The sequence below is a fragment of the Ovis aries genome, chromosome 2 (genome assembly GCF_016772045.2).
Source record: "Ovis aries strain OAR_USU_Benz2616 breed Rambouillet chromosome 2, ARS-UI_Ramb_v3.0, whole genome shotgun sequence".
Classification (NCBI taxonomy): Eukaryota; Metazoa; Chordata; class Mammalia; order Artiodactyla; family Bovidae; genus Ovis; species Ovis aries.
The window spans coordinates 207,654,026-207,668,136 of record NC_056055.1 but is presented as its reverse complement, the minus strand read 5'-3'; the positions used below and the strand labels follow the sequence as shown (position 1 = coordinate 207,668,136).

At 40.2% G+C, this 14,111-nt stretch overlaps 1 protein-coding gene across 4 annotated transcripts in view; it reads right to left on the bottom strand.

Annotated features, from left to right (window-relative positions):
* Positions 1-14,111, bottom strand: part of PARD3B (par-3 family cell polarity regulator beta) — a 1,199,064-nt gene that overhangs the window by 122,324 nt on the left and 1,062,629 nt on the right. The window lies entirely within an intron of this gene.

The window sequence follows — 14,111 nt, the reverse complement described above, 5'->3', positions numbered from 1 at the left end:
GATGCTTTTAGTCCATGGGAGTTCTCCCAATTTCATTCACTCAATGCCTGCTGCTGGCTGGGGTGTTAAGAGCCTTGTTAAAATAAAGCTATTAGTCTTTTCTCTACAAAAGCAAGGAGCTTGCTGCCTACATTCTGTGTTCCTTAAATTAGTATGTATTTCTAGCTTGGTATTGCAAGAATCAGCAGTTTCATAAAGCAATATACTAAAGAGGCCATTTAACCCCCCTTATTCCCCCACTTGCAGATTAATGGCAGAGAGGAAGATTTAATGCCCTTTCAAACATTTTTTAACAATTCATTATAAATAAAAGAATAAATCACACAAGATTTTCTGCAAATGTCTGATGATAAAAAGCGGAAACAATTCAAAATTAACATGTTTTCCAGTTCCCACAGGTTAGGACACATTTTTGCCAATGTTGTAATTTATGTCCCATCAGTCAATTTTCCTGAGGAAATTTAAAAGCTGCTATGATGGAAAGACTGTGCAAAGTTGCAATACAGCTTATTCACCTATACATAACATCCTCATTTACAAATATGTCTTACTCAGATCCATTACCAAAAAATGAGTTTCATGCTGCCAGACACATCATAAGATTAAAATGCAAAGTATAAAAATTTAGATGCCATTTTAGGAAATATGCCTTTCATTTCAAGTTGGTGTCATGACAGATATTTGTGAGCAGTTTCCAGAAGCTTTCTTTTAATTACATTGCTTTTACCTAGCTATAGGTTTAGCTGGAAGATTTTTAAAGAAATAAACTCAATAAAAACATCTAAAAAGTTATGAACTTAACTTTGATAATCTTCCCATATTAAGACATTCTGCTAAAATGCTATAAGTTTGGAGGAAGGGCAACTGACAATATCCCATCCAAACAAAAAGGAACTAATCAAAATAAGCTGTTCAATTATTTTCCTTTTGCAATGTGAAGTATATTATTCCTGAAATATGTATTTACGAACACGTATCCAGAGAAGCAAAAGTATACACACTCGTTCAAACGATTATTTCTGAAGTGTTTATTTTCTCTAATTTAATTTCAGTAATTTTGTCAAATAACTGGGTATTCAGCTTATAGACTTGCTTAGAACATCTGCTAGTTTAGAAACTACAGCAAATAAAAATATTTTAAAAATAACTCTTGGGTAAGCCTTTTTAACCATTTTGTGCCTAAAATTTCCTTCCTCATAAAATGTTAGTGTTAACAGTACAAATCTTTAAAGTTTCTTCTAACCTACACACATTTATAAATGTTACCTTGTATATAACTTCCACATTATGTTAATCAATTACACATTATTAATAAGTACCCAAATGTAGTTACATGATTATAATTATTTTAAAGCTGAATAACAAAGTAAAATAATCTGCAACATTATAAAGTTATAAAACATTTACTGGGATTTAAACATTAAATCTCATGCTAGCACCATCCAAGTCCTAGCTATATGTACAGGGGCCATAGCCTCAACAATCTCTCTTCTGATTATCTTTAGAGAAAATAAAATCAGACATCTCCTGCCCAGCTCTGTTTGTATCTCGGGTCTAAGATACAGTTACCATAGAAACTATGATTGTGGATACAATTTACAAATTTGGCTTCATCCATCAGATGCACTTTGTATGTGAGTATATGTGTGTGTGTGTGTGTGTGGGTACGTGTCCATATGTGTCTTGCCAATAAGCTTGAAGAGCAAACTCTGGCTCTGTGTCTTTAATTAAAGAGCCAGACACCACTCCTCATTTCCTTTCCCCATCTGTCTACCTACAAATAGAGACATTGTAACACTGGCTGACATATAAACTCTTACTTGGAAGAAGACAAAGGTCTGAGGAAAAGATGAGAAAAACAGTATTAGGAAAAGCATTCCCCAAGAAATTTGTCTGTTCACCTGTCCTGTATTTTCAAGGAACAGAATAAATGCCCATTGGTGGACTTTCGGTTATTTACATTAATCACTAGGTTCTAGTATCTAGTACTTACTGAACTGGGTTTCTAATTGTTTCTTGGATATAATATGTGAGTTAGTTATTCCTCTGCTGTTTTAGTTTATTGTACTCTGTGACAACCTTCTTTGCTCATCTTAAAAGAAATAAAGTTGACCTTCAAAATATGACTAAATCTTAAAAGGGTGATAGTTTGTTCATGGTATTTGTTATGAGTTCATATTATCTCTTTAAATTATTAAACAATGAATAAAAGATATTCATTGTCTAAAGCTCTTTAGTATATGTAAAATACACTTGCATTTATAAAAATGAAACAATGTAAAAGCAAAATTTTAAGGTCTTCAGAATTTTTCTTTTTTTTGTAGTTTAGCCAGTGGGCAAGTTCAAATTACCCCCAGCTACAGTTACTAGGAAGAGAACATTCTCTGGAACACTCTATAGTCAGTATCATGAGTTATAATCAAAGAGACCATTTCTACTTCTGCCTCATTTTACACATAGGAAACTGGAATTCAGAGGATCTTAAAGCAACTTGCCAAAGGGTCATACAGTAGCAAAGCCAATATCTGAACTGAGATATGCCTGACCCCAAAGTAGTGTTTCTCTCACTCTTAATGCTGTCTCACATGTTGGCAGGGATCATTATAGTTACTGTTGCTCTATTTCTTAAACAAATAACAGAGGCATCAGACCTGAAAGTTCATATGAACCTATGGTAGCAATGGGATGGAATTTGTGAAATTATGATGGTCTGAGATATTAAAAAGCAGAGACATTACTTTGCCAACAAAGGTCTGTCTAGTCAAGGCTATGGTTTTTCCAGTGGTCATGTATGGATGTGAGAGTTGGACTGAAGTGAGAGTGAAGAAATCTGAGCGCAGAAGAATTGATGCTTTTGAACTGTGGTGTCGGAAGACTCTTGAGAGTGCCTTGGACTGCAAGGAGATCCAACCAGTCCATCCTAAAGGAGATCAGTCCTGGGTGTTCATTGGAAGGACTGATGCTGAAGCTGAAACTCCAATACTTTGGCCACCTGATGCAAAGAGTTGACTGATTGGAAAAGACCTTGATGCTGGGAGGGATTGGGGGCAGAAGGGGATGACAGAGGATGACATGGCTGGATGGCATCACCGACTTGATGCACATGAGTTTGTATAAACTCTGGGAGTTGGTGATGGACAGGGAGGCCTGGCGTGCTGTGATTCATGGGGTCTCAAAGAGTCAGACATGACTGAGCTACTGAACTGAACTGAACTGAGCATTCTGAATGCACTTATGGTCATAAGCCATATCGTTGAACTTCAGTTGCCTAGCAATATTTATTTAAAAGGGCTGGGGGCATTAATATATATATAGGTGCTAATTTTTGATATAGCAGAAGTAATTTTTAATAAAACAACTTTTAATAAAGGATTATGCTTTACTTAAAATATCCTGTATTATATACACTAATTAAAAAAAATATTTTCAGTATTCATGCATAGTTGTCAGTCTGCTAATTTGGTTTACATAAGACATCAGGTTGTAAGCTTCATTAGCATTGAGACAATGCCTCTTTTTTGAGCCATTGCATTCTCAAGGCCTGGTATATCACCTTGTTGATTAATATTTATTGAGTCAATGAAACAGAAGTTATAAACATCTAATCAGTGGCAGTTAACACACAAAAAATTAATCAGCTTCCCTAAAGGTTAACTAGTTTTTTGAACCAGACCTGTTATGATACATACTATCAAAATGTTTTTAAAGACGTTTTTATGACATCTGTCCTTTGGTTGAGTCGGGGGAGCCTGGTGGGCTGCTGTCTGTGGGGTTGCACAGAGTCGGACACAACTGAAGCGACTTAGCAGCAGCAGCAGCATTAAGACTGCCCCTTTCAAGCTCTTTTTTTAATGTAGTCCTGAATTTTTTTACTTCTTTAAATAAAAAATAAAATAGAACTAGAAGTATTCTTATAGTTTAGATTTAAACTTGGACCTGGAGTATAAATCAAAACCATTAGGAACCTTAAGTATGTAATTGCTTAGAAAAGATTCTAATAACTCAAAATAATATTAGTATACAAGTAGGAGAAGCTTATCTGACAGAACAAGTTATTGGGCACACTGGTGATAACTAGTGTTGATCTAAACACGCACCTCAACATGCAAATTCATGAAGTTACCAGATCCATGCTATCATTAATGCTGGATCAGACACACAGTAGCCCTACACTTGTGTTCATCAAAATATTCATTTGGGTTTTTCCATAGCATCTTACTGGAAAACCCAAGCAAACTTTTTGGCCAACCCAATATATTAACCAAATTATCTTGCAACTGACTGCTATTCCAGCAGAATTCAGTTCTAAGAAGACAAGGAAGAAGTAAACAGATGACTTTCTGAAAATTGATGTTCTGTCAAAATCTTATTTGAACAACCAAATCAAACACACCACACCCAGTCAATGGTTTTCTATTAACTAGTGAATAAAGGCACTATTATTCACTAGTTAATAGAATAGTTAATTCACTAGTGGGGTCTTCCCTGGTGGCTCAGACAGAAAAGAATCTGTCTGCAATGCAGGAGACCTGGGTTCAATCCCTGGGTTCGGAAGATCCCCTGGAGGAGGGGATAGCTACCCACTCCAGTATTCTTGCCTGGAGAATCCCCATGGACAGAGGAGGTTGGTGAGTTATAGTTCATGGGGTCACAAAGAGTTGGACATGACTGAGTAAAATTCTGAAAGAGATGGGAATACCAGACCACCTGACCTGCCTCTTGAGAAATCTGTATGCAGGTCAGGAAGCAACAGTTAGAACTGGACATGGAACAACAGACTGGTTCCAAATAGGAAAAGGAGTACGTCAAGGCTGTATATTGTCACCCTGCTTATTTAACTTCTATGCAGAGTACATCATTAGAAATGCTGGGCTGGAAGAAGCACAAGTTGGAATCAAGATTGCTGGGAGAAATATCAATAACCTCAGATATGCAGATGACCCCACCCTTATGGCAGAAAGTGAAGAGGAACTAAAAAGCCTCTTGATGAAAGTGAAAGAGGAGAGTGAAAAAGTTGGCTTAAAGCTCAACATTTAGAAAATGATCCTCTCATCCCATCATTTCATGGGAAATAGATGGGAAACAGAGGAAACAGTGTCAGACTATTTTTTGGGGCTCCAAAATCACTGCAGATGGTGATTGCAGCCATGAAATTAAAAGACGTTTACTTTTTGGAAGGTAAGTTATGATCAACCTAGATAGCATATTCAAAAGCAGAGACATTACTTTGCCAACAAAGGTCCATCTAGTCAAGGCTATGGTTTTTCCAGTAGTCATGTATGGATGTGAGAGTTGGACTATGAAGAAAGCTGAGAGCCGAAGAACTGATGCTTTTGCACTGTGGTGTTGGAGAAGACTCTTGAAAGTCCCTTGGACTGCAAGGAGATCCAACTAGTCCATTCTAAAGGAGATCACTCCTGGGTGTTCTTTGGAAGGAATGATGCTAAAGCTGAAACTCCAGTACTTTGGCCACCTCATGCGAAGAGTTGACTCACTGGAAAAGACTCTGATGCTGGGAGGGTTTGGGGGCAGGAGGAGAAGGGCCGACAGAGGATGAGATGGCTGGATGGCATCATGGACTTGATGGACGTGAGTTTGAGTGAACTCTGGGAGTTGGTGATGGACAGGGAGGCCTGGCATGCTGGGGTTCATGGGGTCGCAAAGAGTCGGACACGACTGAGTGACTGAACTGAACTGAACTGAACTGAACTGAGTGACTAAGCACATACAGTGAATAAAGGCTCTCAGTAACTGACTGCCATCTGACTTTCCTGCTTTATGTTGTTCCTCTCGTATATGCTCAATACTCTGATTGAACTGGGCATTTTATGCATCCTAAGAATGTACTTTTGTGCCTATGGCAGGATATCTTCTGTAGTTTTTGTAGCTCTTCTTATGGGTTTCTCTGGTGGCTCAGTTGGCAAAGAATCAGCCTACAATGTGGGAGACCTGGGTTCGATCCCTGGGTTGGGAAGATTCCCTCGGTTGGGAAGATTCCCTGGAGAAGGGAATGGCTACCCATTTCAATATTCTGGCCCGTAGAATTTCATGGACTGTACAGCCCAGAGAATTCCATGCACTGTATAGTCCATGCTGTTGCCAAGAATCAGACATGACTGAGTGGCTTTGAATCACTGGATAATTAATCAGTCAGAATGAACTTTTGTGCCTATAGCAGGATATCTACTTCTGTAGTTTTGGTAGCTCTTCTTGTGGTCATGTTAGTTCCTGGCCCATGCAGCCACAGCATCCCCTTGGGACTTCCCCTGTAGTTCAGTTGGTAATGAATCTGCCTGCAGTGAGGAGACCTGGGTTAGAGTCCTGGGTCAGGAAGATGCCCTGGAGAAGGAAATGGCAACTCACTCCAGCATTCTTGCTTGGAGAATCCCTTGGACAGAGGAGCATGGCAGGCCACAGTCCATGGGGTCGCAAGAGTTGGACACTATTTAATGAATAAATGATGACGAGTGCCTTAAATGTGGCAAGGGCTAACTGAGTGAGTTAATGAAGCAATAAAGGTTGCTTTTATTGGTTGTATTTACTGCTGTGAAGGGACCAGAAGAGGTAAAGAGAGCAAGCAGTTCAGTTCAGTTTAGTTGCTCAGTTGTGTCCGACTCTGTGACCCCATAGACTGAAGCACGCCAGGCTTCCCTGTCTATCACCAACTCCCGGAGCTTGCTCAAACTCATGTCCAATGAGTCAGTGATACCATCTAACCATCTCATCCTCTGTCATCCCCTTCTCCTCATGCCTTCAATCTTTCCCAGCATCAGGGTCTTTTCCAATGAGTCAGTTCTTTGCATCAGGTGGCCAAAGTATTGGAGCTTCAGCTTCAGCATCATTCCTTCCAATGAATATTCAGGACTGATTTCCTTTAGGAATGACTGGTGCAATCTCCTTGCAGTCCAAGGGACTCTCAGCCTTGTCTAACTCAATGAAATTATGAACCATGCCATGTAGGGCCACACAAGCTGGACCAGTCATGGTAGAGAGTTCTGACAAAACATGGTCCTTGGAGAAGGGAATGGCAAGCTACTTCAGTATTCTTGCCTTGAGAACCCCATGAACAGTATGAAAAGGCAAAAAGATAAGAAGAGAACAAGCAGTGGATAAGAAAAACAGAGTCTGTAGAAGGTGGTAAGAACATTACAACAGTGATAAACAGAGAAGAAAGCCTCGAAAAACGGGTGTAGATGGGGAAAAAGGAAAAAAAAAACACAAAGAAAGAAAAATTGCAAAAAGGAAAGGGAACTATGGGATGAAAATAAGCTAGGTCATTGCAAGCTATTCTCATTCTCAGCATACAGGTAATTCCTGTCTCAAGGTCCCATTAACCAAACTCTCAGGTCTATCAGAATACCCTATTCCCCTACCAGGTTTAGTAATTCGACGTCACTCTTTTCATTGAATGTATATATAGCATCTTACTTTCAAACTCTTTAAAATGTGATTAAGTCAACATTTAAAGTTGGATTTGATATAATTATTTAATTGGGCATTGATTCATCCACACAGAACTCATTATTGGATTCTTCAATTTCATCAACATAATTTCTTTCCAAATTATCTTTTATCTAGATGCTGGGAGTCCAAGTGCTCTGAAAACTTTGCCAAAATAAAAAGCTTTTAGGTTTCTAGTGCTGGCTGGACACAAACCCGTGCAAGAGTGTTGAAGAATAATGCATGCTTGCCGACTGCCAGATACTATTGCTTTTCCCATAATTAATATCATTCTTGCTGTTGGAGTACCATTTCGATCCTCTAATAATTTCCACTAATAGAGGAAGCTTCTATAATAATTTTTGCATCCTGGAAAACCACTGTGGCTTCCATACACATTTTAATCTAAATAATGACAATGAGTCAAAGGGGGATGGTTAGAGATATTACTGTAACTCGGGGTTACATTTGCTTGGTCATCATTTTTAATCTCCAAAAACTGTCCAAAAGGCTTAGACCTCAGTACTCTGACTTCAATAGCACCAGATCATATGAATTTATATCAAAGAGAGAAAATTGTATAGAATGACTGCATTGGACTATTCATCTACCAAAAAATAAATGTGAAAAGAGAGTATTAAAAAAAAAAACAGTAAAAAAGATGAGCAGATGCAAATATAAGCTCAGGTCCTGTAAAATATGATAATTGTCTCAGACTTGAAGCTTTGAAGCTTCCAGTAAGAGGAAGTGACAGACCAGCTGCAAATCATACCCCAAATCTGCCAATTCACAGTGTTTTTTATTATACTATTGCAAAATCAAGAACTCAGCTATGGATATAAAATTATGCAAATATACAGAGAGCAACAACAACAATAAAAATCAGCTCAGGTTTCTTATAGGAGCCAAGAAATGGATGCAGCATGAGGACACCACAGTAGTCCCATACCAGGGAGGAGGCACCAAGTCTGTGGTTAACTGGGGTTCTAGAAGCCCTCTCTTGGATGTCCCTCATGCGCTGAATACTGAGACTACAATGAGGAAAGTTCAGATACAAGGGGACCAGTGCTAAGACTGTTTTCCTCTGTGTTCCTGAGTTGCTTCAGAAACAGTGAAAGTCTACATCAAAGCTTCATCTCCTTTGCCTCGGATGGCTTTGAAAAAACTCCACCTGCGCCACATCTAACCTTACTCTGCCTTCTCTGTGAAGTCCACCCAGCAGAGATCTGACAGTGCCACTTGAGCAGGAATACTTGCTCTCTGCGATGACCTGGGGGAGGGGGTGAGGGTGGGGCTCAGGTTTGGCGACTGTGTTCAGTGAAATGATTAAAGCCTGGGAACCAGGTACCAAAGTTGCCGAGGGGAGGGTAGAGAAATAATACTCATGTGTGGGTTTTAATAGCTATTGTTAAAATAAAAAACAGCTGCACTATCACTGGGTGAAAACTCTGGAAGGGCAGGGCCATCAGCTAGGGCTGGTTTCAGGGCTTGGATGCTGATGGGCACCAGACCCTGGGCTTGGCAAGACTGCGTACACCTCTGTTCTCCAGGTTGATCCCTCCAGGGTCAATACCAATTTTCAAAATATCTCTCCTGTCTGTAGATGTGCTCATGGTCTAGTTCCTATGTACCTTTAGAATGATATCATCAGAAACTACATTAACAAAAGATTGTAAAGATCCAGGTACATACTCATGCACCATTGGACTCATCCATGCCACTACCCTGCCCAAGAGAAAGGCAGATATTATACATTTTTGTAAGACTATTTTGCTTAAAGAGGGTGGCACAACAGTAAGACAATCCTAGAGAGTGCCATCATTCATACAGTGCATCACGTCCCTCCATTCTAGCTGGAAATTGACTTGCATAAAGAGTTTCTAATTGGACACTGAGAGGCCATGGTCCCTGGCCTGCACAATGTGTGGTGTGGTGGTTAGGGGCACTTACTCCAGAAGAGACTGGCTGGGGTTGAACGCCATCGTCTGGTGACTGTGTAGCTCTGAGCAAGCTAATTTCTGAGCCTCAGCTTTCTCACCTATAAAATGGGGTTGATAATAGTACCCACCTCAGCTTGTTGCTGTAAGGATTAAATGGCATGAGACATGTAGACCACAGAGTCCATATGATACGTATACAGCACACTTATATGTTCAACAGATCGTAGGTGTTCATGTTGCTACAGTTAAGTGAACCTGGCCTCCTCTCTTTTTGTAAGAAAAATACCTAGAGAAAATCTCTTTCTTGCTCTGTAGGGGTCTTTTCCATGATCCTCTGACCATCCTCTGCCCTGGATAAACTAATGGAAGCTTTTTTAGTACTACTGTTCCAAAAACAGTTCTGCAGAAGAGAGTAAGAGAGGTATAGGGAAAAAGAAAAGACAGAGAGAATGCAGATGAGTGGCTGGAATGCTATATCACATTTAAAAGGATGAATGTAGGTATGCATGTGTGTGTGTATATATTTATACACACATATGCACACATATGGGGCTTTCCTGATGGTTCAGTTGGTAAAGAATCTGCCTGCAATGCAGGAGACTTGGGTTCAACCCCCAGGTCGGGAAGATACCCTGGAAAAGGAAATGGCAACCCACTCCAGTATTCTTCCCTGGGAAATCCCATGGACAGAGAAGCCTGGCAGGCTACAGTCCACGGGGTCGCAAGAGTCAGACACGGCTTAGAGACTAAACCATTACAGCCATGTACACATATAATCATCTTATTACTCTACACAGAAACTGCTCAATGACTAGCAAAAGGTTTAAATTCCTAAACATGATATCCAAGCCTTTCATAGTCTATGGCTGTCATCATTATTATCATCTTTGCAGTCTCATTTCCTGGCAACTTCATCCTTACATCCCCTACGTGTGCCTTCTTGACCACTGGTCCTTTGCTGACCTGCATGCATGCTCACACTTTCATACCCTGCCTCAGTTTCCCCCTTTGCCCTTTTCTCCCACCACCAAGTCCTCAGGCAAGCTCTGCAGCCCAGCTATTCATTTCTTATCTTCCAAGAGTTTAGATTACTTTAAAAAAATAATTATCTAGATTATCTTAAAATGATCTTGTACAATGATGTTTGATAACACTTGTTGTCTAGCACATATTTCATGCTCGATAAAGGCTGGATGCTGAAAAGAATGAATGATTTAAATGAAAAAAGTTATCCTGAATGTGAGATGTAACATAGGCAAGCAGAGAAACACGTAATCCTAAACTATCCACAGAAAAGAGACTTGGATTAACCTCGCTGGCCTACCTCAAGAGGCTGTTAACAAGTGAGTCCAATGCTCCAGTTCATGAGGGAACATGAATTCCGCTGCATGGAGTGAAGTCAAGAAATAGTATTCATTATGGTTTAGGTATTTCACAGTACAGAGGTGAAGTGTGCATTTTATTACAACATTATTGAACTGCTTGGGATCACACATAAATACCAGGGCCTGTGTTTGCACGCCTATAGACTGGATGGGGAGAGGAGGGCAGCTGCATCTGTTCCCAGGGCAGAACAGGCTCAGCGCACAGGTAGGGAGTGAGTGCACTCCGACTGCTGATCTCAGTCATTCTGTTAGAGGTCCTATCACAGTCTATCTTCGGTTTTCCTAGATAAGCGCTCTCCCAGATTTAGTCTGCATTGTGGTAGAGGTTCCATCATTGTGTTTTTAAGTCTGAAGCATCCCTGGCTTCGGTGCAGAGGGAAGGGACAGCGCAGGGACAGTTTCTCCTGAGAAGTGAAGATTCAGAGTCTGTAGGGAAGCCTCATGCAGCAAGAGGTTGGCAGACAGGGAAAAGATAAAGAAAAAAGAAACCAACACTGAACACGACTCTCTCTAAGCAAAGAAAATCCTAACTTAATGGCAGGTAAATGACTAAAAGGCTTCCCTGGCGCCTCTGTGGTAAAGAACCTGCCTGCCAATGAAGGAGATGCGGATTCAAATCCTGGCAGGAGGATCCCCTGGAGAAGAAGATGGCAGCCCACTCCAATATTCTTGCCTGGGGAATCCCATGGACAGAAGAGCCTGGTGGGCTACACGGGGTCTCAAAGAATTGGACATGACTTAGCGACTAAACAATAACAACGAATAACTGGAATGCTGGTTCAGTGTATTGAATAAGAAAAATGTTGATATATTTAAAGTTGTATTTCTTATGCCCCAATACAGAATAAATGTTGAACAGAAATCAGCATCTATTTATTATCACAACTGTCTTTTACTATCTAGTGTTCCCAGATAGAAAATTGTAAGGTGATTTATAAACTTTAGCCTAATACTCCTAACAGCTCTAAGATGTAGGAAAAAGGATACACAGGGATCTCAACTCATCAATGTAATGAAATTAAGAAAAGTGAAAATTTAGGATGAATATCACAAATAAATTCCAATGGTGTAATCCATTAAGAGGAGGGATAATTTCCCAGGGGGAGTTGATTTGTATGTTAGAAAATGTAGAATGCCCATTCATAATGTATTTGTGACATACGTAAGGCCATGCCCATCTATAAATCAGATTTACCTTCTGTGCGAAGCCCCAGGGTCCTTCCTACTGAAGGCTTTCCTCATGGGCACTGACCTGAGAGGATTTAAAATCCAAAGGGCCCAATTACTAAAAGTCTTCCATCATGTAATTGGCCTTTGGTATGGAAAATAACACCAGTATTAATCCAAGTCAGACAGATCTTCATCTCCTGATTCTGTCAATTGGTCCAGGGCAGTCTGTGGGATGGTCTCTCTGAGCATCTTCCCCAAGGGCCATGAGAAACTTTTATTCTGCAGGCAGCAAAACTATATAAATTATCCTAGGATATAAATTATCCTAGCAAAATACATGTGAGTCACTGATCATATGAAGAACACAACTGAAACTTAGGATGTTCACAGGGGAAACATCATTTTCAATTCGAGGGTCATCTGCTGGGAACAACTCATCCAAAGGAAGAACGGGAAGAATTTTCTGTCCTTACAAATACCATAATTCAATACTCTGTGACAAACTGCAATTGAAAAGAACATGAAAAAGAATATATATGCATATAAATATGGGGTACAAAAGAAATGAACACAACGTTGTAAGTCAGTTATACTTCAAAAAATTGGGAAACAAGCCCTGCCAAAGGTAAAACAAACACACACGAAACCCTAAAACTAAACAAGTCAGAAAGAGCAGCAAAACTTGAGTGTAAGCAGAAGACGGCAATGTTTTGCGAAGAATATTAGAGCCCCTTTCACTCCACTCCTGGGAACACAGGAATATGTGGTCCAAAAGTTAACCAATCCATTAAAAAAGAAAAAATCAAAATCCAGTTCTGCATACAATATATTCAGTGACCCATGACTCAGTTAACAGCCACCAAACACACGCTCTGCCTTGTCATTCTCACTCAATGAGAATTCAAATACCTGCCCAGAATAAATGCCTTTAAAAGTCTCCAATCGCCCAGATATTCATGAAAACCAAATACTGCAAGAACCTACAAAAAGAGAAAGTGCTTATTAAAGGTTTTTAGGTCCACTCCTCTTTTCATTAGGCCTGCTGCCAAGTGTTTATTAGACTCACCCTGATTGCTTCTCTGCCTACCCTGGTGGGTTAACACAATGCAGCTCTGTGGAGCCTGTTTACAATCAGAAAGGACAACACACCAGGACAAGTGATTTGGAATATAATTCTCTACCTGTAAGGGCCCCGAAGAAAAATGACCCAACACTGCCAACGTGTTTCTTATCGCTAATTTCTACGAGTCCTGAAAACTGGGGACCCTGAAAATGAATGAGCTTGACTATTGCTTGAGGAGTCGCAGCAAAGCAGCAGGAGGCCAGACCCACGGCCAGACCCATCCTGTACAAAGGAGGAGTTATAAAGGTGGTGAAGTGAACTCACCTACTTCATAAGAATGGGAAAGCTTTTATGGAATAATGGATTCAAATACCTCATTCTTTTAAGTATTATGAATTAAAGAGTCCTGTTAAATCAGGTACTATCTCTGAATTTTTAGAGATTTCCAAAGCAAATCCATTTCTTTCTATGCTACAAACAAATATTCCAATAATGGGAGTACTATAGTATGATCTGGATGGTAGTTTGACCAGAATACTCACTAATTAGAATGAACCACAGTGGTCCTGCTGCATTGGGTATCCAAGTTGTAAATGACTGTGTGGACATGTCTCAAAAGCTAGTTTAGTTATGAAATTATCCTGTGACATCTTTAGGCACAGAAAAAGTACCTCAGTCAGAAGCTTAAGGACTGCAACTCCACCCCCTTCTCTGTTTTGATGGGAGGCAACTCTGGGGATTCTCTGGTGGCTCAGTGATAAAGAATCGCCCTGTCAATGCAGGAGATGTGGGTTTGATTCCTAGTCTTGGAAGATTCCCTGGAGAAGGAAATGGAACCTACTCCAGTATTCTTGCCTGGGAAATCCCACGAACAGAGGAGCCTGGTGGGCTACAGTCCATGGTGTTGCAAAAGAGTTGGACACAACTTGGCAACTAAACAACAACAACAAGCTCTGTGGAACACACAAGGATGGTGTGTGTGTGAAAGGAAAGGGAAGACTTAGATATCTGTGATGTATTTGATCAGGGGCTGTGGCTACTTCCTCTTTCTATCACCTGCAGAATTCAGAGGTGGGTGTGGTCCCATGGTACTGCCTATAGTTAACTCATAAG